This window comes from Canis aureus, chromosome 29 (genome assembly GCF_053574225.1).
Source record: "Canis aureus isolate CA01 chromosome 29, VMU_Caureus_v.1.0, whole genome shotgun sequence".
NCBI lineage: Eukaryota > Metazoa > Chordata > Mammalia > Carnivora > Canidae > Canis > Canis aureus.
The window spans coordinates 24,689,057-24,712,194 of NC_135639.1; the positions used below are offsets into that span (position 1 = coordinate 24,689,057).

Below are 23,138 nucleotides of genomic sequence, written 5' to 3' on the forward strand. Positions count from 1 at the left end.
GCCAAGATAATAGAAATGAAGTAAACATAGGGCAGTGAACATGACTCAGACTGCTCTGTGTGTTTACAGGAGACCTGATCACATATGGAGACTATCAGGTTGTGGGACCACCGTGATCCAGAGAGACTCTATAACATTCTCTAAAGTACATAACAACAAAGAGAGACTTAGAGGGCCCTAACCACCCATATCTTGTGCTGGAGTCCATTGTGGCGCCACATATCTTCCCATTTCCCAAAAATCACCTGAAGGATTGTTTTACAAGTAGATGATCTGCCAGGGTGATAGAAATTCAATCCAGACAACACTTTTTTAAAGCACTGGCTACATTGTTCATACAAGGCTGGCCTCAGGAACCACAGAGTTAAGTAACGCAGAGTCACTGCCCTTTGCATTCACAATCTGGCTTTGGGAGAAAGAGAGAAAGGAAAATCTGCAATTAATTCTAATACTATATGATGGCATCATCTAGAACATGGCATATCAACAGCAAGCACTATGGGTGCTCTGGCCATCTAGACACTGATACCTGAGAGCATTACTCAAAATATGGGGACAAAAGGACCAGAACCAAGGAAATCAGGAATCCACAGGAGGTGGAAAGGAACATGATGCATTCAACTCACAGGAAAGGGATGCAGGTGGACATCATCTTGGATGGATGAATGGATGAGAGGATGAGTGGTTGGACAAATTAATTTATGCTGATGTAAGAAGGTGCTTCATTTCCATTTTCCCAGATTACTGAGGCCCCTGCTCCCCTTTGTGGTTGTAATAAAAAGGAGCACTAGGTGGCATCATACTACCAAAAGTCCTCACCTTTTAAAGTCTCAAGGAGAAAACTCCCCCACCAAGATTGAGTCAGCTCCTAATCTTAGACAAGACTGCTTCTAACAATTTCATTTCTCATAACATCCACTTAATTTATTTATTGAGCATCTACTATATGCTCATCCTATGCTGCATACTGTGGAGAATAAAAAAGGAGCTGAAGAAAGGATCTCCTCCTATGGGAACATAAGGAGAAGCAAAACATGTATGGCACCCCTCCCCTACACAAAAAAATTTTCAATACAGTCCAAGGCTGGATGGTGAGCACTGAAATGAGGATGTCGAAATATAATATCCAGTGTAATCTGGCCTCTTTGACTTTCTGGTGCCTTCTCCCACAGCTCACTTCTTACCCCAATGGCTTCATTCAATTCCTTGTGTATGTCACATTCTCTCCCACTACTTGGAGTTCACAGAGGCTGATCTTTCGTCTGGTATGCTCAACCCTCCCTCTTTACCTGGCTGACTCCCATCCACCCTTCCTTCAGATCTCATTTTCTCAAGATCATTTCTGACCAGCCCTCAACACCAGACTACTTTTACAAATACCATGTCTTCTACTTCTTGGACCCTCCAACAATGGGTAATTAATCATGTATTCATAGAAATGATTGCTTAAAATCTGTCTTCTCTAACAGACTATCGAACAATAAGAAGACAAGGATCATGTATATCTTGTTCAGCCCTATCTCTGCTGGTGTTATAGGCTGAACTATGTCCCCCTAAAATTCATATGTTGAAGCCCTAACCCTCACCTACCTCGGAATGTAACTATATTTGGAGATGGGGCCCTTAAATAGGTGATTGGGTTAAAATAGACCATAAGGGTGAGCCTAAAACAATCAATATTGTGTCCTTATAAAAAGAGGACATTTGGACGTACAAAGAGACACCAGAGATACACATACACAGAGGAAAATAGAGTGAGAAGGGTATCTGCAAGCCAAGTAGAGAAGCTAAACCCAGTGACACCTTGATCTTGGTCTCCTTGCCTCTAGAACTGTGAGCAAATAAATTTCTTGTTGTTTAAGGCACCCAGTCAGTGGTATTTTATTATAGCAGCCCCAGGAAACTGATATAAATGGCCATCACTCCTCTCAGTTTATAACTATTAAGTGAATGTCTATTGAATGAGTTCTAAAATAAGGAAGAACAGTGAAGGATGGCATATTAGGAAAAGCTACATCGTAGACATGGCCCTTGAACTTGACCTTAAATGAGAAAATAGAAGGAATCCCAAGTATAGGAGGGACCATTGGGAATAGATACCAAGGCAAGAATGCAAAAATCCTGCTACAGGGAGGGTGGGGTCCGTCTCAGGGGCCAGTGGACACTAATGTTGATAAGAGGGCGTGGGTGAATGGTAGAGGTTTGGAGGAATAACAGATAAGTGGCTGCAAATGCAAAGACCAGGGACAGCCAAGGACACACCCGTTTGCACTGCCAGATAACTTGAATATATGATCATGAACTGTAATACCTCTGCAAAGCTCTTTGTTTAAACCTGGATATAGTGCCTTCTACGGACGGTGTCCTCCTAGGATTTCTAAACTGTGTGTTGTGACTCAGTAATAAGAACAGCATTATATACATAGAGCTCAACTCCTCTCTAGCACCCAGTGAGGATATAAAATGAAACTCCAGAAAAGCAGAAAGAAACACTGTAGCCCTACATGGAAATTCCCAGCCTGCAATGCAAAGCAACTATGCCCTAAAGGAAACCTCCTTCTCTATGGGATCAGAAAGGTCCTGGAGGCAATTTGGAGGGAGTCTGAGCAGTCCACAATCCCCTTCTCTGAGACTAGTAACTCCCACCAGGAAATGTGTTCCTCCTGGAAGCCAAAATGTTGTAGATGACCCTCTCTGGCTCCCTGGGACCATGGCTGAAGAGGTTGGGGTGGAGATCTGACCCACGTGAGGCCAATTCCATTACTTTTCCTGGGGATTTATAATTGGGGTCAAGTTGCAAGCCACTCATTGCTGGGGCCTGGAACTGAGCATGTGAAAACCAGGAGAGGCAGAGAAAAAGGTAGGCTGCATAGAAGGAAGAATGAAGCAAATGAATGTACAGGGGAAGCCACAGGCCCAAGAGAAGAGAGAGTGGGGGAAAGGGGCCTCCTTGGCTGTTGATGCCTCTTCAGGGCCTGGTAACAGTTCCTGGGGAGGCATGGCAACACCTGCACTCTGGAGCTTTGCCAGATACTACCTCCTAACAAATTCACCTCATTTGTTTAAGCTAGATGGAGTTAGTTTCCATTGCTTATACCCCTCCTGAAAACCCAAAAGCCTTGACCAACACAAATCCTGTTTATGCAGGCATTCTTGTGATGTTGCTTGAATTTAGTATCCATGAAATCTAAAAACTGTATTTGGGGCCCCAAACAACAGCGTAGAAACTGCTCCAGTCATCATATCTAACATTTCTCCTCCAGGCTGTTGAGAAGATTAAAGGCCCACGTGTTACAGAAAATTGTTAGCATTTATCAGCCGACCCCCTGCTCACCTTAGATGACAGAACAGAGTCCCAGCTGGCTGGTGCTCTCCAAAACTGTGCAGGGCTATATTTTATTCCTTTAATCTGCTCCTTTCCCAGCCTGCTGCGGACCTAACTTAACAGAACATTTGTTGAGCATTTGACATTAGTTCCCAAAGGGTCTCCATACAAACTCCCCCCTTGATACCAGCAGAGGCTACGAAGCTCGGGCAGATTTATCAGGAAGATTGAAAGACTGGCCATGAGGTGGAAGCAGTGGGCGATCTGCCACCGCAGGCAATAATTTTTACCAAAAAGGGATGACAGTGTCACAACCACTCTGTCATCCAGCCTGCCTTGCATTTTATTGGTTTAACAGCAACTGTGTTTCTCCCAGTCAGATTACTTTCGGGTATGACTGGCTCATTCAGTTGGTGCTTTTGCCAGAAAGGCCAGGTCAAGATTGCAGTTTGATGCCTTCCTAGAGTCAGTGAGGACGTACACAAACCAACTGGCTAACCAGATTAGGCGCTCTACACAACCTGTTCCCAGTACAAATGAATAAATAAATTGAATAAACAAATGAGTGCACAAATGATTTTTTTAAAAATCAAAGCACAAATCCCTTTGATGATGACCCAATACTCTTATGTCTGCTATTCCCAGAAAATGCCATATTTTCAAACACCTCTAGGCTTAACATATGCTGGTCCCTTGTCAAGAATATCCTACATCTACCTTCTTTGCCCAGTTAGACTTTCAAAACTCAGTGCAGTGTCACCTCCTCCAGGAAGCCTTCCCTAGTTAGGTATTCCTCCTCTATGTTGCTAGAAAACCTCTATTCACTGTCAATACACAATATTGTAGCCATGTGTTTATTTCTGTCTTTCCCACCAGATTAGAAGGTCCAGTTTTTCTTTAAAATATATCTATGGTGCTGACCCATAAGAGACAGCCAAAATAGAAAGTTGTGTTTCTTTTTTAAATTTATTTATGTATTTGACAGAGAGAGAGCACACGCAGGTGGAGTGACAGGCAGAGAGAAAAGCAGACTCCCCACCGAGCAGAGAGCCCAATGTGGACTCAATCCCAGGACCCCGGGTCATGACCCAAGTGGAAGGCAGATGCTTAACTGACTGAGCCACCCAGGTGCCCCTCAAAATAGAAAGTTTGATGAAGGAAGGAAAAAATGCAATTAGCTCATACTTTCAGGCACACAGCAGTTACTTTGGGGAGTGATTAATGACTAAGGGAAGTTAAAAGCTATTGGAACACAAACATTTGAGATTCTAAGGTAGTTAACCAAAATCATCTCCAGGTATACACCAGGTCCCCCACCAGAAGTATTAAGGATTACAATAAAATCCGTTTATCTCCTTCCTTTCCCTGTTTTGATACAAGTGCCAAAGTTTGAACCAAATCTTTTTTCTTACCCACAGGGCCAGATGCACAGTAGGTACTCAATAAAAGTTGACGACTCGCTTTTCATAGCAGCAGATAGGCATCTATAAAATGAAAGTATTTGTTATGTTAAAGGAATAAACTCTCCTTTCTACCCTGTGGGTAGGTTTCTTTCTTTCCAATATCTGCTGCCAGATCTACTAAATAATTTCAGCAGCAGAAAATGACTGCTGAGCATCTACTGTGAACAGGTGTTCTCAGAGGCCACAATGGGAGGGAGGCAAAAACCTCGAGCCCCTCCTCCCACCCTCCAAGGAGCTTGAAACCCAATTGAAGCTGAGCAGGACTGTTCAAACCTCCAGGACAACAGAGACCAGTCTAAATTGACATTGTATTTTTAGAATCTAGCACCAGAGTCTGCCAACTTTTCCTGTGAAGAACCCGATTAAGAAATATCGTGGGCTTCATAGGCCACAGGGTCTCGGTATTCAACTCCGCTATTGTAGTGCAAAAGCAGCCACGGACAATACAGAAATGAATGGGCCTGGTTTTGATCCAGCAAAACTTTATTTACAGAAACAGGAGGCACTCCGGAGCTGGCCTGCCAGCCATAGTTTGCCAACTCCTGATTTAGCACAATGCCTGGCATGTAGCATGTAGTAGGTGCTCAAATATTTATTGAATTAGTGAATGAGTAAATGAATGAATATGTGAATGACTGAAGGCAGGTTTTCCTAAGGTTAGAGCATGGTGATTTAAAGTTCCAGGGTACCATCTTTAGACATTAACTACACGGAGAGCGATGAATACTGACTAACCAGAAACAAGTTTGATAGAAATTATTTGACAGTTTTCCCCACTCCAAGTGCTGTGTGCGGTTGGAAATTTGACATTTATAAACCACTAACAGCTTTCATAATACAGATGTGAACTAGAAAAGTGATTTTAAGAAGGATTTTGGGGGTACCTACCTGTGTACTGAGTTGGTTAAGTGTCTGCCTTTGGCTCACGTCATGATCCTGGGGTCCTAGAGTCAAGCCCCATGTCAGGCTCCCTGCTCAACGGGGAGTCTGCTTCTCCCTCTGTCCCTCCCCTTGCTCATGCTTGTGTGTGCTCTTTCTCTCTGAAATAAATAAAATCTATTTTTTTAAAGAAGCATTTTTGGGGGACTCCTAGCTGGCTAAGTCAGTGGGGCATACAACTCTTTATCTTGGTGTTGTGAGTTCGAGTCCCACACTGGGTGAAGAGATTACTTAAGATTAAAAATCTTTCTTTTTTTTAAAGTAGGCTCCATGCCTAGCAGCCCAATATGGGGCTTCAACTCAATCCTGAGACCGAGACCTGAGCTGAGATCAAGAGTCAGATGCTTTACCAAATGAGTCACCGAGGCACCCCAATATTAAAAATCTTCTAAAAAATAAAAACAAGAAAGCACTTTTTTCTCTTACTTTGGATCATGACTCATTAGTCAGTTGTAACCTGCATTTTTTATCTTCAGGAAAGGGTAAGAGACCGGTAGAGAAAGAAGGAATATACCAGAGTATCTCACATGCAATAAGCATAAGGGTTGTTTTTAAGGAATCTTTCAATTATAACAGACTTTTATGTGTGAGTATATTGGGTTCTGAGGTAAAATGTAGTTTCAAAAAAGTTTGAAAAACATTTTAACCATTGAAATCTCATTCTTGGGGAAATTCATTGTAGTTGTACATTTGGAGGGGGTTTACTTTAAACAGAAAGATACAGCATTGTAATTAAGGTCAAGATTCTTGAGCCAAAGTGCCTGTTTCAAATCCTGACTCTGCCACTTAATAGCTGGGTGACCTCAAGCAAACTACTTAGCCTCTCTGGGCCTCAGTTTCTCCATATATTAAATGGGACTGCTAATGATACCTCCTGTGTGCAGTTATTATGAGAATTAATGAATTGTTAAAGTGCTTAAAGCAAAAGTATAACCACATCATGTAAGTTTTCCCTATTATATTGTCACTAAACAACAATGTGACCTTGAATATGTGACCTGGTTTCTCTGGGCTCCACTTTTGTTGGTAAATAATCTCTAACTTGCTGGTTCCAAAATCCCTAGGAGAGGGAGGAATTTCCAGCACAGACTTTGAGGAAAGAAATAGCTAAATGTAAATCATCTATCCTGTTCAACTGACACATCTGAGGTCTCAGCAAAGTAGCCCGTTCCAGTGAAATGCTCTGTAAACCACCGTGTTATTATCTCTTAAAACTACACACAAAGGTGAATTCATGATGGCAAGAGATCGACTAAATCAAAGAAAATGCCCTATTTTTCTCATCCATCATTCTGTTCATGACTAGCATTGGCTTCCTGTTTCTCCCATCGTCGTGTATTCTATTCTACATATGGGGATAACCACAGCCGGGGGTGAACAGGAAATCTGTCCTCACATTTGGGTTGGTTTTTTTAAATGTTCTTGACTGTGAAGCACAGTGTGAGGCTGCCCTGCAATTGGTCTGGTGTTGGTCACAAGTCACCTTTCACTGTAAAATTTGAAGTCACAGCTAACACCTGAGATTATGAAAAGAGTTCCATTTACCTTCACACACACACACACACACACACATGCACACACACATGCACGCACACACACGAGAACCAAGCCAACAGAAAAATGAGTAAAGTTATAATCAACTATCTCCAAATGAAGAAATAAAAATGGCCAACAATCATGTTCCATTTAACCTCACTTATAATTAAAGAAATACACATCAACACATTGAGATATCTTTTTTTACTTATAAAAGAAGCACACTAGGAGTACCTAGGTGGCCCCATTGGTTAACCATCTGACTCTGGATTTCAGCTCAGATTATGACCTCAGGTTGTAAGAGGGAGCCCTGCATAGAGCTCCAAGCTCAGCATGGAATCTGCTTGAGATTCTCTCCCTCTCTCTTTGCTCCCCCGCTCTTGTGTTCCCTTTCTCTAAAATAAATAAGTTAATAAAAGTTTATTTCCAAAAGAAGGAGCAGGAGAAGGAGAAGGAAGAAGAAGGAAGAAGAAGGAAGAAGAAGGAGAAGAAGGAGAAGAAGGAGGAGAAGGAGAAGGAGAAGAAGAAGAAGAAGAAGAAGAAAGAAGAAGAACAAGAAGGAGGAGGAGGAGAAGGAGAAGGAGAAGAAGAAGAAGAAGGAGAAGAAGAAGAAGAAGAAATAAAAAAAGAAGCACATTAGTTGAAGTAAGGAAATAGCCTGTGCTGGAAAGGATGTGGGGAAACATTGTTCACATACCTTATCAATGGCAGTCTAAACTGAAAACAGCCTTGGAGGACGGGTTTTGCAATATGTACATCACATTTGACCAGACCCAAAACTATCAAAGGATTCAACCAAAGCAGCCACCTCTATACAGACTTCTCATTTAAGAAAAATAAATCCCTTATTTCTTTAATTCTCTAGTAGTCTCAAACACATATGAAATTATAGTCAGGTATTCTATTACTTGCAACCAATCACACTCCAAATTGACAAAAAAAAAAAAAAAAAGATGAAAGAAGACATCCTTATCCTGCACTAACTTGAACATGACGTTTCTAGTATTTCTTCATTAAGCAGGACACTGGTTTGGAGGCCAAATGTCACCTTTTATTTTTATCATGCTACAGAAGTTGTTTCTCTTTTTAAAGATTGTATTTATTTACAATAAATAAATACAATCAGAGGCAGAGACATAGGCAGAGGGAGTCTGATGTGGGCCTCAATCCCAAAACCCCAGGATCACGACCTGAGCCTATGACAGACACTCAACCACTGAGCCACCAAGGTGCCCAGAAGTGTTGAATTACATTTTGATATACTGCTGAAATTCTGTGTCAATATTTTAGTTAGGATTTCTGAAGGAGTATTTGTAAATGAGATTAGTATGTCACTTTTCTTTATCCCCCCTTTAACAATTTTATTTACTGGGACACCTGAGTGGCTCAGTATTTGGCTCAGATTGTGATCCTGGGGTCAAGGATCAAGTCCTGCATCGGGTTCCCCACAGGGTGCCTGCTTCTCCGTGTGTGTGTCTCATGAATAAATAAATAAAATCTTTTTAAAAATAAATATTTTATTTATTTATTTATTTATTTATTTATTTATTTATTTATTATTTATTTATTTATTTATTGGACCAGGGGTTAGGGGCAGAGCCCAACAATGTAGGGCTCCATCTCAGGCCCCTGAGATCATGACCTGAGCTGAAACCAAGAGTTGGGCATTTAGTAGACAGCCACCCAGACACCCGTTCCCCTTTTCAATGAGTTATTGTTCCTGGCTTTTTGACTGATACATTATTACTGCCTAAGAATTCCAACCATTAAGATTTTTTGAGTGTAAATGACTAAACTTTTTATTTCTACATATTGCATTTATGCTTTTCAAATTTGCCTATTCTTTTTTCATAGTGCTATGTTCTACTGTTTTTTATCTTTCTTATAATTTTATCTTTGTAATTATTTTGAACAGAACTATTTTATAGTATTCTTCAAATTGTTCGCCTTTCTCTCTCATTAATAAATAAATAAAATCTTTAAAAAAATTGTTCTATTGTATCAAGTTCTTAAGAGTCTAATTCTCGTGTTTATTACACCTACCGATCCCATTCCTCATGCAGTTCATTTCCTAGTTTATAATTTCTCATTATAAGCTCATCTTCAATGAGGGTTGTTTGTGCTGTGAGAGATCAGAAGAAACAGCTAGGTTTTGCATTCACTTCTGACAGGACCAAGTCATCACTCTGGAACCAGCTTTGATATTTTGTGTTGACTTCAGGATTCCCTCCCCACACCCGTTGTGTAGATTAGGGCCTCACATCTGTGCATAGTGGTTTCCATTTCTACAGCAGACAACTTCAGTTCATCCAAAGCCCCAGACAAACGACAAACTTCCTTGCTGGGCCCCTGGATGAGTGGAGAATTTTTTCTCTCCATCTTCTAGTCCCTAAGATCCTCTGCAGGGTCCCAACTGTGGGCAGATCCCTACCTTTTTAGAACCCAAGGCCTGAATGAGTCCTGAACTCCGGTCAGCCATTTGGGTTTATTTAAAATAAGTCAACTCTCCCGAGGTGTTTCTGAGTTCTCTTTTCTTGCATCAACCCTAGGGCTCCCCCTTTCTTCCTTTCAATCATTACTATCTTTTTTTCAGCTGTTCTGTGTTTAAAGCCGAGGGTCATGAACTCTTTGATCACTACTGTTCCCAGAAGTTGAATCTTTGTACTTTCCTGTCTTTTAAAAACCCTTTCTAGAGTAAGCACAAGGTGCTATGGAATCTACATGATGGGGAGGAGGATTCTAACCACGGCGTGGTGGTTCAAGGAAGAGTTCCTGGAAGAGAAACTGCCAATTTTGAAGACCCAGTCCCCTTTAGCTAGGAAAAAAAAAAGTGTGTGTGTGCAAGGAGTGACAGGTTGGAGAAAGAGGTGGGTGACGGTTGCAGAGAAGATAGAGCACTTGTGAATATCTAAGGGTAGGGGCGGGGAACAGATCCCATATCACATTCTGAGAAGCATGAATTCCAAGAACTACAAGGAGTTCAGTGTGGAACGTGTAGTGAGATATGAGGTTGGTGAAACTGATGTGGAAACAAAGGCAGAAGAAAACTTGTTAAATTCCCTTACTACCTACAGCCCATGGACAAGTCCTTGAAACAGGCAGAGTGACATTCCTCTAGGGACTCAACTGCCTTGATGTCGATGTTGGTACTTTGCTAAGGGCAAAAGGCAATCTTAGCCTGACCCCCAGAACCCTGTAAGTCTACTTTACCATATAAAAATTCCTTTGGAAACCTTTGTCTCTACCCTCCACCCCTCGCCCCCAAGATACTTGTTGGCAATCATCCCCAAGCATATGACCCGATAACATACATACATCTGAAGGGTCTCCTGAGTTTTTACTAAATAATAATAAATGACCTTTACCTAACAATAGCTATCCCCCTCAGGATCCTGGAAACTTTGTTTCCAAAATACTTGGGAGGCTAAGGCTCTCTCTAATCCCCTCCCAGCTTGAAGATATATAATGGGCCACTCCTCAGTGACCTCAGTGCAACTCTTTCTGCCCACAAGTCTTGTCCCCACATTTAACAAAACCACCTTTTCGCACCAGAGATGTCTCAAGAATTCTTTCTTGGCCCTTGGCTTCGAACCCTAACATCCTTTTTCTGCATCAAAATAAGTAGAGGCTAATTCATGAACAGCCTGTGTGCCAGGTTAGGATGGTGGATTCTGTGCTGAAAGCAGAGGGGAGCCAATGCAGGTTTGAAAGAAAGACAAATCTAATAAATATTCCTTATATAAATAAATATACACAGCCGGTTAGAAATTGATAGAAGGACTTTGCACACAGGATGACAATCCCAGAGGGCATTCGAGTACTAACCTTCATGTTCCAGCATACAGAACCCTGAACTCTTACCCCAAGGATTATAAGGCAGTGTAGAGGTGCTCAGGTCAGTGTCCCTACCCTCCAAGAATTCCTTTTGCCTGCTTTGGGGAGAAGGAGTACCCCACCCATCCAACTTGACAGACATTTTGGCAATACATAGCCCTTTCGCAAACGTTTCCCTAGATTCCTGGAGTCAACGAGGAAGAATTTCTTCTGCCCCTCAAGATCCTTCTAGCAAGACTAAGAATCAAACTGACATGAAGCAGATTTTTTTTAACAGGAGAAAATCACATTTAGGTGCCTCTGCAAGGGGGATCCCACCCAGACAGGGAAATTCCAAAGACAGTGATAGCTAAGGTGAGCCCAGGAGAGGGGGTGGGCTCTGAGGTTACAAAGGGAGAAAGACTATTGGGAGGATGGTGAAAGGAGGAGTTTGGAAAACAAAGCTTGCCTCATTACGCTTCTTAGGTAAAGAGGAATTCCTAATAGCTCTCTTCCTAGCGCTGGCTGGCCCCCGGGAGGGGGAGGTAAAGAGCTTTTCCAGAATCTGCCCAGGCAGGGTTCCATTGCTTTTAACTCAAAATAATGTTCAGGCCAAAGGGGCCCATCTCAGAGCAGCCTGCCCCTTGACCCCTGCAAGCCCGTTCCCCCATCCTCCCCATCAGTGCCCCCCCAACTCCGCCTAACTGTCCCTGATGTAAGGAAAGCGCTAGGAGCAAAGCAGAAGCTTGAAAACAAGAGTAACCTGGGCCAAGGGCCAGGGGGTCTATTTTTAGCGCTTTGTCTCACTGCCTGTTTATCTTCGAGCCTCAGCCTAATGTCTTGCAGGCGAGTGTTCACGTTACTGGGCTGGCTCCAAGAGGGAAGGGCATAGGTGACCTAAGAGGCCCCACCGCAGCGGCCCTGGTGACAACCCCTTGGACAGCGTGTTCTCCTCATTCCCCCCAGGCCGCCCTCCGTCGTGCTGGACTCCCCCAAAGCCACTTAATGCAGGATTTGTTCCAGCCGCGGCCGCCACTCCCCCTGGCCGGGACAGCCGGCGGGTCACAAGGAGGAGAGGCTACGGATTTCGCACCCGGGGGCGGGGGGGGCACCTGGGCACCCGATTCCCGGGACCCTAACTTCACCCACGGGGTCTAACTGCACTACGGCGGCCGGCTCGGGGCCCGACAGCGCCCTCTGCAGGGAGGCGGGCGGTGCCCATCCTTTGTGCAGCCTCAGCCCGGAGCAAGGCACGGGGGCCCGTGGCTCCTTGTTCGTGCACTCGAGCCGCGGAAAAAGAAAGGGGCCGGCGTCGTGTCTGGACGTACAGTTCCCTCCCAGGACAAAAGCGGGGGGGGGGGGTGGGGCTGGGATCCCGCCGCTTGTAAAACGCGCCGCGGAGAGCTCGCAGCCCAGGGCCGCGCCTTAACCCCCGCCCCCCGCCCGCCCGCGCTGCCTTTTAAGGGCGTCCTGCTCGCCCCGCGGCCCCCCGCGCCGGCCGACTCGGGAGGCCGGAGCCCGACTCGCAGGGTCGCCCTCCGGGTCTGCTGGCCTCTCGGGGGTTCCTGTGGGGGGCGGGGGCCGACCTCTTGGGGCCGCCTCACCGCAACTCGCGCGGTCCTCCTTAAGGAGCTGCGGCGGCCCGTGGCAGAGGCGGGTGTTTTGTTCTTATAAGGAGGAAAAAGTTTCTGTGACATCCAGGAAATGAGTAACTCCGCCGCCCTGGGGGCCGCGCGGATGGAGGCGCGAGGGCGGGAGCCGGCCGTGGAGCCGCCGCCCCCGTCCTTCTAAGCGCCCGGCGGGACGCGAACCGCGGCCTCCGGGCCCTGGGGCCCCGCGCGCGCTGCGGGGCTGGCGCGGTCCCCGCGGAGGCCGGGAGGGGACGAAGGCCGGCGTGAGTCCCGAGGGCGCCCGCCTCGCGCGGGGGGGAAGGGGCGCGCGGCGGAGGGAGCGGGGGCGCGGTGGAGGGCGCGGGGGCTGGGGGCGCGGCGGAGGGCGCCGGGGCTGGGGGCGCGGCGGAGGGCTCCGGGGGCGCGCGGTGGAGGGAGTGGGGGCTGGGGGCGCGGCGGAGGGCGCCGGGGCTGGGGGCGCGGGGCGGCCGGCTGCGTGCCCTTCCGCGCCCCCGGCGTCTCCGCTGCAGCCCGGGCCGGGGCCCCCGGGCCTCCTGGCTGCAACCCCGCGCGGCGACGGTCGCTCCCGCCCCGCGGTCCGTTACTTCTGAGTGCAGCGTGCGTGCGCGGACAGACAGACGGGCCGGTCCCCGGCTCTTCCCCTCCTGCAAGGAGGCAGTAGGAGGGCTGCCTGTTTTCTCTCTCGGTTTAAGGTAGTGAAGTTATGGGGTTACGGGGGCCCGAGGGAGCCTCCGCAGCTTCCTCTTTCGGGACTGCGAGTGTTAGAGACCCCGCGCAGTGCAGGACTTTCCTCTTGCGGCTGCAAATCGCCTGACCCTTAACCCAATCCCCACCTCTCCCCCCTGTGTCTCCAGCTTTCTGGCTTCCAGGTGATGGGACTCAGAAGCCCCAGGGCCGGGCTTCCCATCCCAAATGCTCCTCTTTAGAAATCAAAATGCTGCCAACCAAGAAGGGGAACATATTTTACGGAGCCACTCAGGGATCACACATCCCCTGCCTGGTGTGAGAAGGAACCGCCTTCAAAACTACAAGAGCTCCAGATGCCGGGCAGATCCTGGACCCCGGCCTGGGGGATCTGAATCAGTTTGAGAATCCTGTTCTGTTTTCTTGTTACTCTTTTGGATTTGACCCAGAGCCCTTCCTGCCTTTTACAAGCCAGTTGTACCCCGGAGAGGCTGCCAGGTAAAGCTGATCTGAGCCCGCTGCAGTCACAGGTCCAGGTTAGCTGTGAACATGGCACCGCACACCCAGGTGGAGTTGCTGCTGTTCACCTCTTTATTATTAACATAATGGGCTGTGCTATGGAGCCCTCCTTCCAGCCTACGTGCCTAAGTGGCTTTCATTGTTTGCTAATTCCCTGTGCCTGCTGCTGCTCCAGGCCATTCTGCCCTCATATTTTCCACTTGTGGGTAACCATAAAGTGGTTATACTGACTCTCTGCTCTCCCTGGGTGGATGGCTTTTGTTCAGATGCCATCCCCTAGCTCCGTAATTTGCAAAGATGCAGCAATTTCAAGCTCTGGATTTCAGGGGGCAAGGATCTGAACTTTTAACCCGATGCCATCATCCCAGAAGTTGTCACCTTACCAGGAGTGGTTCCCAGCTCCTGCAGGATTCAAAGTGAAACAAAGACCAGGGTGTGGGGGTGAACTTTTTATCTGAGGGCAAGAACAGGGAAGAACATCTAGCAGGGGCTTCTGGCAAAAGTGCCCACCCGAGAAAGTACTACCTGGGAGAAAGCTGGTTTTGTATTTGTCCCTTCTCAAACGCCCTGGAGTCAATAAAGAGAAAGAAGGTGGGGGATTCTGTCTGATGGAGGAGGTACACATCTCAGTTGGGAGGCAGTGACCAGCAGAGCCCCTACGGTGAGCTCAGTCCTCCAGGCCCCCTCCAGCAAAGGATGGCACTGCCAAAGGGAAGTGGTCCAGGGGAGAGGGGCTGGCATGGCAATGGGGGGTCAGCAAAGCGCATCTTGTGAGGGAGAAGGGAGTGAACCACCCGCATTTGTCTCCAGGATGAGAAGCCCAGGGGGATGAGGCCATGGCCCTCAGGAATCTCCAGCACTGTCACTTGAGGAAAAGTTTGCTCACAGACACAAAGGTTTGCTCAGAGACGCACCAATTAGAAGCAGGGAGATAGCTTTCACTCAGAAGTAAGGAGTAACTTGGCAACAACTAGAAGTTAGTAGTGCACTGCCATCCCTGCTAGCAGAGGCAGGTGGCCACTAGCAGTCAGGAAGGAGAGAGCACAAAACTGTGGCTCCACGTTTGGGGCAGACAAGTCCCCTCAGTAGGGACGAGGTCGCAATGCAGCCTGTGGGGTTTTGACAGAGAAATGTCCTACCAAGAGTGCTAGGACCTTACTTATGGCTGAGACCAGTCCATCTCAGACCAATCCCCCTCTAATCCAGTCTTGCTGGGGAGAGGGATATATCTGAGAATGCCAAGGGTTGTTAATAATCGCCAAGGCTATTGCTAGCCAGTTCCGTCCCTTGTGTGAATTAGAGTAAGATGCATCTTTCTGCAAGAGGGTGGCACCTTGGTGACATTTAGGATGCCATGTTGGGGTCTCATCTTGATGGATATGGCCCAGGCGCATAGCTGGGCAAGTGCTTGTGAGCTGGATCCATCCTTAACCATACTCAGGCCAAGTGTTCTTGAGCAGTATATCACCTGTGCAACCATACGCAGCAGCCCAGATGACCAACAATTATTGAAGGCCTAACATTTATTTGCCAGGATTTTTTTTTTTCCCAAAACCACTTTCATTAAGTCATTTAATCTTCATAGTAGTCCAATGAGGTAGGTGTTGTTACCCCTGTATAGATGAGGAAGCTAAGACACAGAGCAGTGAAGTGTTTAGGAGCCTGGAAGCTGAGTCCCAATCACTGAACCTAGAGTAAGAAGTCGGTTAATTTTAAAAAGCTAGTTTGCCAGGTGCCTGGGTGGCTCAATTGGTTGAGCATGCGTCTCTTGGTTTCCACTCAGGTCATCATCTCGGGAGTCATAGGATCCATGCAGGGGCAGGCTCCATGCTCAGCAAGAAGTCTGCTTAGGAACTTGGGGTCCTCTGGAACTTGGGGTCCTCTCCCTCTCTCTCCCACCACTTGCATGCTCTGTCTCATTCTCTCTCATAAGTGAATAAATCTTAAAAAAATAAACTTGTTTGGTTGGGAGCCCTAGTGGGAAGAAGGGAAGAGCAAGCCTCTTGTATGATTTGGTCTTTTCTTTATCAGAGGAAGACAGAAAACTGCTCAGAGGGAGGAAAGATAGAAAACTCATCTGGCTGCAGAAAGATAAGGGGAAAAGAGCATGCTCAGTCAGCCTTGATGGCTCATGGAGGCCAGGCCCAAGTATCAATTGACTTTCGTCTTTAATTGCTGGACAGTGTGAGGCGGCAAATCCAGTTTGGGGCCTGACGTGAGAGTGATGAGTAAGTGCCACCTGGGCGTTGTACAGAAAGAGAAGGCCAGAGCTACGTGGGGCCCCTGACCAAGGCAGGAAATGCCCTCAGGGGTGGAACAAGTTGGCGAGTGTCCAAACATGCTGTCCCAGCTCTTCCCACCTCCTGGGCCCCATCTGTCCCCTCTTCCCTTCCCTGTCTAGGCCCTGTTCACCTGTAAATGCCCTTCCCAAACTCGTTCAGGGAATCTTTCCCAAAATTCCATCTTATAGCTACATCTAAATGATCATTTATTTTCCACACTATACATTTTAGCATTTAATTAGCTGGAATGAAGCATTTTACTACATACTATCTATAGACAGTATTTTAAATAAACTAGCTGCTGGGCCATGAGGATGCTTCGAAGTCTCCTGGGAAGGACCAGCTGATACCCAGCAGATTTCCCATAAAGGGTGCTGTTTATGTACATCTTGTCACCTGTCCCAAGCCTAGCTCTTAGTTAGCTATGCTTATTCAGAAACCTCATCTCCACAATTTTCAGAGTATTTTGGACTTGGAGTACTGAGTCACCTCGAGAAGCTCCCAGAAGTGGGAAATTAAAATGCTAGTTTATTAATTGCAAATTAGAATGCTAGTTTATTAATTGGGAAGACTTGTGACCGTCACCATCATGCAGACTGTATCCTGGCCGAGCCACATAGGAATACAAAGATCCAGGCAGCTCATGCTTGGCAAAGCGGGGCATGGAGTGGGGTGTCTAATATAATGGGGTTCTCTTGACTCTATGGCCCTCTCATCAGTGGAGAGATACTTGCCAGATAGACCAGTACTCCAGTCAGCCTGGCTGTCTAGATCTTTTTGGCCAGTGCCTTGGGGGCAGTGTCTACCTGATAGGATTTCTCCATTTCCTCTTGCATCATTTTGCTTATTTCTATTTTTTAAATTTTTTACTTATTCATGAGAGACACACACAGAGAGGCAGAGACACAGGCAAAGGGAAAAGCAGGCTCCCTGTGGGGAACCCTGATGCAGGACTTGATCCCAGGACCCTGGGATCGTGACCCAAGCCAAAGGCAGACACTCAATCACTGAGCCACCCAGGTGCCCCTAGCTTATTTCTATTTTACTTAGCTCCCAGCTACGTAGTTTTATTTGTAAAAGTTAACCACTATACAGTTTCAGGGTTGAAGGCCAGGCCACAGGGATAAATGCTGTATGTAAATTAAGAGGATTTAGCGAAGAAACAAGATCGCTAATCACAGATGCTTGGGGAAGTGAAAGACCCCAGATTGGCCACTTATGGCAGCCCCTTTGTGAGCATAGGCATGAAGCTGTACTAAGGCACTGCTTGCCTTGGCTGTCTCGGATCAGTTGGCCTGCCCAAATGGCCTCTTTGGAATTAAAGGGCTCTCTGTGATCTCTGGTCAGCCTCCCTCACGGTTCATCTTTAGTAAGCTACAGTCTCTAGGTGACCCGGTGCCAAGGAGCTGTGACCCTCATGGGCTTTGGAGTAGCGTGGACTTGGGTTGAGTCCTGGCTCCACCACCCAGTAGATCGATGTTCTCTGTATTTGGGCAAGCACTTTGACTATTTCAAGCCTCAGTTTCATCATTGGTAAATTGGGGATAACCACTCACAGGACATGTGTAGAAAACACCAAGCCCTGTACCTGGCATCAACTTCTTATCTGGCTAGTATGAGCTCTTAAAGACAGGTTGAGTTCAGTCAAGGATCCACATTCTCTGCCGAATTGGGCCTCTGGCTTCCCCATTACTGCCACTGATGTCTGGCCAAAGGACAAGGCTGTAGGGACCCAGACTGTCTCAGAGGCTTAGAAGAAAGTTGCTCATCCGTGCCCTTGCTGTGGTTTGTTCAGAGGTGAGGACACAGCTGCTAGTCCTCACCTTTCCGCCAGCTCTGGGGGAGGGACAGCCAGGTTTGAGGCTTGGCCTGAACAGGCATCCAGAGGGGAAAGAAAGGTGAGGTCTTCTGGGAGAGGAAGAGGGTCATTTGGGGGTGCCTCAGAGGTCTATAGGGCCCTCCTCAGGAGTTTGAGACCTGTGATATTTTCTTGTAGAAAGCGTACTGCCCTTCTATCCGAGTGGCCCACCCCCTGACATCAGCAGAATGGAAGCACCTGGAAGGTGACATCACTGTTGCCCACGGCAACACCTCCACCTTAAGGCAACTGAGAGGAATAAGAACCACTCCAACTGTAGGACTGATGTTGAAGGGAGGGAGCATAGAAGGTGTGACATCCCAGGTGTGTTTCTCAGGGGCTGGGCAAGGGGGGCAGGTAGGGGCTGCATTTTCAGAGGTCTGGGCTGTGAGCCAGTTGGTGGTAGGCCTCTGGGCCTTGGGCTTGGCCCAAGGGAATAGAGCTCAGTGCTGAGACCAGCAGTTTTGTGTAGTTCTCTGAGTTGTGACTTGAAGCAAAGAGTATGACATCTTACAGTAGCTTCTGGCAGCTTCCATGGCCTTGGGTTTCACAGCCTGATCTGGTGGGGGAGAGTGGTAGGTAGGGGAGCAGTGATAGGGTGATCAGAAGAGTGGCTTTCCCATTTTCTCCACCCTCACCCCCAAAGGAAAGTGGGAAACAAGGATGCCCACGTCCTGGCTACAGGAACTGACTTAAGAGAGACCGTCCATTCATTGCTCGAGTATTTCTTGTGCTCCTGCAATGTGCAAGGCAATGAGTGTGCTAGGGATTCATTGACCTCATGGAGCTTTATAATCAAATGCACGCAGAGAAGAGGAATATCTGGGATCTGCAGCTCCAAGAGCTGGTACAGCTGGGAACAGAAGCAAGGTCGCACAGCTCACCTCTCGCCAGCTCTAGCACGCCACAGTTTCAACTTGGCTTAAACTAAAGCTACAGAATCCCTTCCTCCCCAGTAGTTCATACAGGGGTTCGGAAGTGGTTGAGATACATCCCAGGATTTGGAGAGTGGCATTAGAGAGGATGGGCACAGGTATCAACTGCGTCCTGCCAAAGAGCAGAATCCCACAAAGTCTGAGTGTCAAGAGGTGAGAAGACACCAGGCCAACCACCTACCCAGGTCTTCTGCTGTGACTCACTCTGGTATTAGCAGTTAGGGCTCAGTTTCTCAACCTGTTAATAGGGATAATAGCAGCCAGTACCAGAGAATGAATATACAGAGCACTTTAAAATCCTCAGATAAGGATTTTAAACCTTTTAAACCTAAACCCAGGTGGCCCAGTGGTTTAGCACCACCTTCAGCCCAGGGTGTGATCCTGGGGACCTGGGAGCGAGCCTGCCTCGGGCTTCCTGCATGGAGCCTGCTTCTCCCTCTGTCTGTGTCTCTGCCTCTCTCTCTCTGTCTCTCATGAATAAATATTTTTTATTTTATTTTTTTTTTAAGATTTTTTTTATTTATTTATTCATAGATACAGAGAGAGAGAGGCAGAGACACAGACAGAGGGAGAAGCAGGCATCATACAGAGAGCCCGACGTGGGACTCGATCCAGGGTCTCCAGGATCACGCCCTGGGCTGCAGGCGGCGCTAAACCGCTGCGCCACCAGGGCTGCCCAATAAATAAAATTTAAAAATAAATTAAAAAATAAAATCCTCAGAAGTCCTGGGAAAAAATAGAAAGCCCATAATTTTCAAATGACTCTCTTCCAGGTGAATGGCAGAGTGGAGCACTCGCTGCCCGGGAGGAGGGCTCAGCTTTGGAGCTGTCCTGGGCTACTCCTACTTTCACCCCCAGGTCATTTGCCTTAAGTGGGTAACAGGAGAGTTTCCTTCTAACTAACCTGCACCAAACCATAGGGAGGGCGTTGTCATAATTCTAGCCCTGCTTGTTGGTACAAAACCATGTGCTCATAACAAACTGTTCTCCTGGGAGCCTGTTTCAATAGCCTTCTCAGTAGCAGTCAGAGGACCCGCCTCAAGTTCATGAAAAGGTCCTTTGTTTGCTGAGACTTTGTTCCCAGTCAAGTGAAGAGGCAGGAGGCGGAGGAGTGTGGGACCGCAGTGAGCCTGGGCTGGTGGGCACGAGACGGGATGCCGAGGTCTTACCCCTGAGTGCCCCCCCCTCCCAAAATGCCACTTTCTTCCTGAGGCCTCCCCATAAAACACACTGTCCAGTGTCCAAAGGGTCCTCCCTCCCTTTTCCTGATACACTGCCCTTTTGGCTGAAAAGCGGTCTCAGACATCCCAGGTCGCACACCCAGAATCTCTGGGTGGGAAGTACCTTGAAAGCTCATTAAGACTGATTCCCTGCTTCATATCCAGATTTCACTTAAATTGTCACCTGCCTTGCCTTAAATGGTACAGGGAAGCCCAGAGGTGCGTGTAATATTTCACAGATAATCAGGTCACACAGCATCATGGGAAAATCAGAGACTTGAAAGTCAGTCCTGAGTTCAAATTCCAATGCTGATAATGAGCAAGTAGCCTCTCCAGTCTTTTTTCTTAAAGATTTTATTTATTCATGAGATACACACAGAGAGAGGCAGAGACACAGGCAGAAGGAGAAGCAGGCTCCATGCAGGGAGCCCGATGTGGGACTCCATCCCAGGACTCCAGGATCACGCCCTGGGCCAAAGGCAGGTGCTAAACCGCTGAGCCACCCAGGGATCCCTCCAGTCTTTGCCTCAGTTTCCTTATCTGTAAAATGAAGATATTGCCTCTCGTAGAGGCTTATTGTGCAGATGAGACTCAAAGCATTTTGCAGAATGCCTAAATCTTAGTAAATGTCACACTTGGGCTGCTACTGTTTAAACTCTCCCATGGGGCATAGGGCCATAGGGCCAGTCTGTTCTTTTCCAGAAAGGGAAAACTGCTTGCCATTCCATCAAGCGGTGCTTCTCTGCTTCTTTTCCTGAATTTGCTTCAAATCCCATATCCTCCATTTATCTTACATTTCTGTAAGACTCTCAAGCAAGGAAGTGAGCGTCAAAGGGAGAGGCAGCTGGCGGTCAGATAAACTTGTGTTGGGGTTCATTCCTGGGCTGTGTTCTTGGTAAACTCGAGTGGTGAGTCAGCCTATGGTTCAGCGAAGGCTGTCCAGACCTGAAGTGGCTGAGGTCTGTCTCTGGGGGCCTGCATCTGAAAGAGTTTTTGCTCACATTCCCCAAGGCACCCACCACTGTCAGCACTTTGCTTTTCTGACTGCAGAGCGTTCCCAGGAAGAAAAAACTTAGAAGTTACTTAGTGAGGGATCTCCCACTACACCCCCATTTCAAATTCGTGCTCCTGGGAGTAAAAGCAGTGAGGTTTTCCCCCCAGTCCTGACATCATTCATTCACTCAGCAAGCATCACAGGGTGCCTGCACTGTAATACCGGACATCAGGCACCAACAGTGGTTTCTCCTTCTAGCTGCTCCGAAGGTCCTGGAGGAGGGTCAGTGTTGATGCTGCCAGATTGGGGGGTGGGGGTGGTGGCAGGCTATGAGGTCCCCAGGTGCCAAGCTTCCTGTCTCCCTCTGTGGCAGCCCCTGGGGCCTTTGGAGAAACAGGGAGGCGGAGGAGACAACCAGGCCAAGTCCCCAGGCATCTAGAGTGCCACAGGGATGTGGGTCACCTAAGATGAGTCAGAGTCCCTAAGATGCAGGAGCAAAGGGGAGCCCTGGCCTTATGACCCATACCAACGCAGATAAGCATGTCCTTTAGGGAGCACGACCATGTATGTGACCACCATGCCCGTCGTTACCGCCCGTGAGAGACTTGGGGTTCAAACCCGGGCCCTCTGATTCCGGAGTCTGGCCCCTTCGCTGCTGTACACTAAGCCTCGGCCAAGTGTTAAGCTCTCCTGAGCTGAAGCGCCTTGGGCTGTTTGTTTCTGGGTGGCCTTGGGGCGGAGTATGTCCCCGGGACGTTGGCAGTGGCAGCGGCTGCCCGCCCCGGCCTGACCCGCTGGTACCTGCCCGTGGTTCGGGCCCACCCACCGCGTGCCCCGCGCAGCCTCGGGCAGAAGCCAGGGCAGAGCACAGGCGTCACCCTCGTCCCCTGTGGCTGCCTCCTGTGGTTGTCGGTGTTTTATCTAATTCAGGGGAAGGGGACTCTGTGCAGCCATAGACGATTCTGGGGGTAATTTTGCCCTCTGTTCCTGGCCTACAGTCTAGGCCCTCTGCTTTCCCGGACGGGGAGAACGGGTTTGCCCTGACGGAGGCGGCTCTGGGCCTGTGGTTCAGCCCAGGTGCCTGCAGCAGAGAGCGCAAGCAGAGAGGCCCGCCACAAGCTCTGAAGTGTTTAACTACTGGGTTGGCCCCCATCTTGCCTTTGTGTCTCTTTATAAAGATGAAAGGGGTTTTAGATCTTTGCAGGCTGTGTGTGTCTGTGTGTGTGTGTGTGTGTGTGTATGTGTACATGCAGGAGGCCCAGAGCTCTTCCCTTCCCCAACGCCTCCCCCCCCAGCCCTGCCCAGCTGGGGCCGAGGCATTGTGTCCAGTACCGCCCCAGCCACAGGGGACCAGGGTGGGAGACAGCCTGGGATTTCAATGTGTGGGGGCCAGAAGCCCTCAAGCCAGGATGTGAGTGAGAGGGAGCCCAATGGGGACTGAGGAGGTAGGGAGCTGGCCTTTCTGTGGCCATAGAAAGCCCTAGGCGCCCTTGCCCTCCCCGGAGAAGCCAGGTCATCTTTATGAGCTAGTCTGTTCTCCAGGGGATCACCAGGAAGGTGGCGCCCAGCAGCCTGTTTCATTCCATCCATCCCCAGCTCATGTGTGAGAGGGGAAGCAGGGTGGTGGCGGAAGCACGGCTTTGTCTCCACTTTGTTTGCCTTCATATTTTCTTTCTGGTTCCTGCTCATCCCCTCAGATACCCTCCCCATCGAGGCAGCATGTTTGCTGCTGTTGGAGCCTGCCCATGCTGCGCATCCACTACTCTGCTGGGAGGCCGGGGGTGTAGAGGACACAGGGTGGAGGGAGAGAGGGGGTACAAGCCTGGGGAGCCTCGGCATCCCCCCGCCTGACGTGGGTGTTCATGTTCCTTCCCAGCTGGTGCTCCTGTGGGCGAGATGGGGCCCAGAGGTGGAGGGAGATTCAGGGAAATACTAGCTC

The 23,138-nt window shown here is 48.1% G+C and overlaps 1 protein-coding gene across 8 annotated transcripts in view; it reads left to right on the plus strand.

Annotated features, from left to right (window-relative positions):
• Window positions 1–12,583: 12,583 nt before the first annotated feature.
• Window positions 12,584–23,138, plus strand: part of ITPRIP (inositol 1,4,5-trisphosphate receptor interacting protein) — a 34,110-nt gene continuing 23,555 nt past the window's right edge. For 2 of the 8 annotated variants that reach the window (XM_077877731.1, XM_077877726.1), the window contains exon 1: window positions 12,585–12,970. The gene's annotated coding sequence lies outside the window, so the exon portion shown is untranslated. Of the gene's footprint in view, window positions 12,971–13,376; window positions 13,400–13,561; window positions 13,890–18,188; window positions 18,375–23,138 lie in introns of those variants that run through there. The other 6 variants (XR_013367955.1, XM_077877727.1, XM_077877728.1 and 3 more) reach the window with 5 other exon arrangements.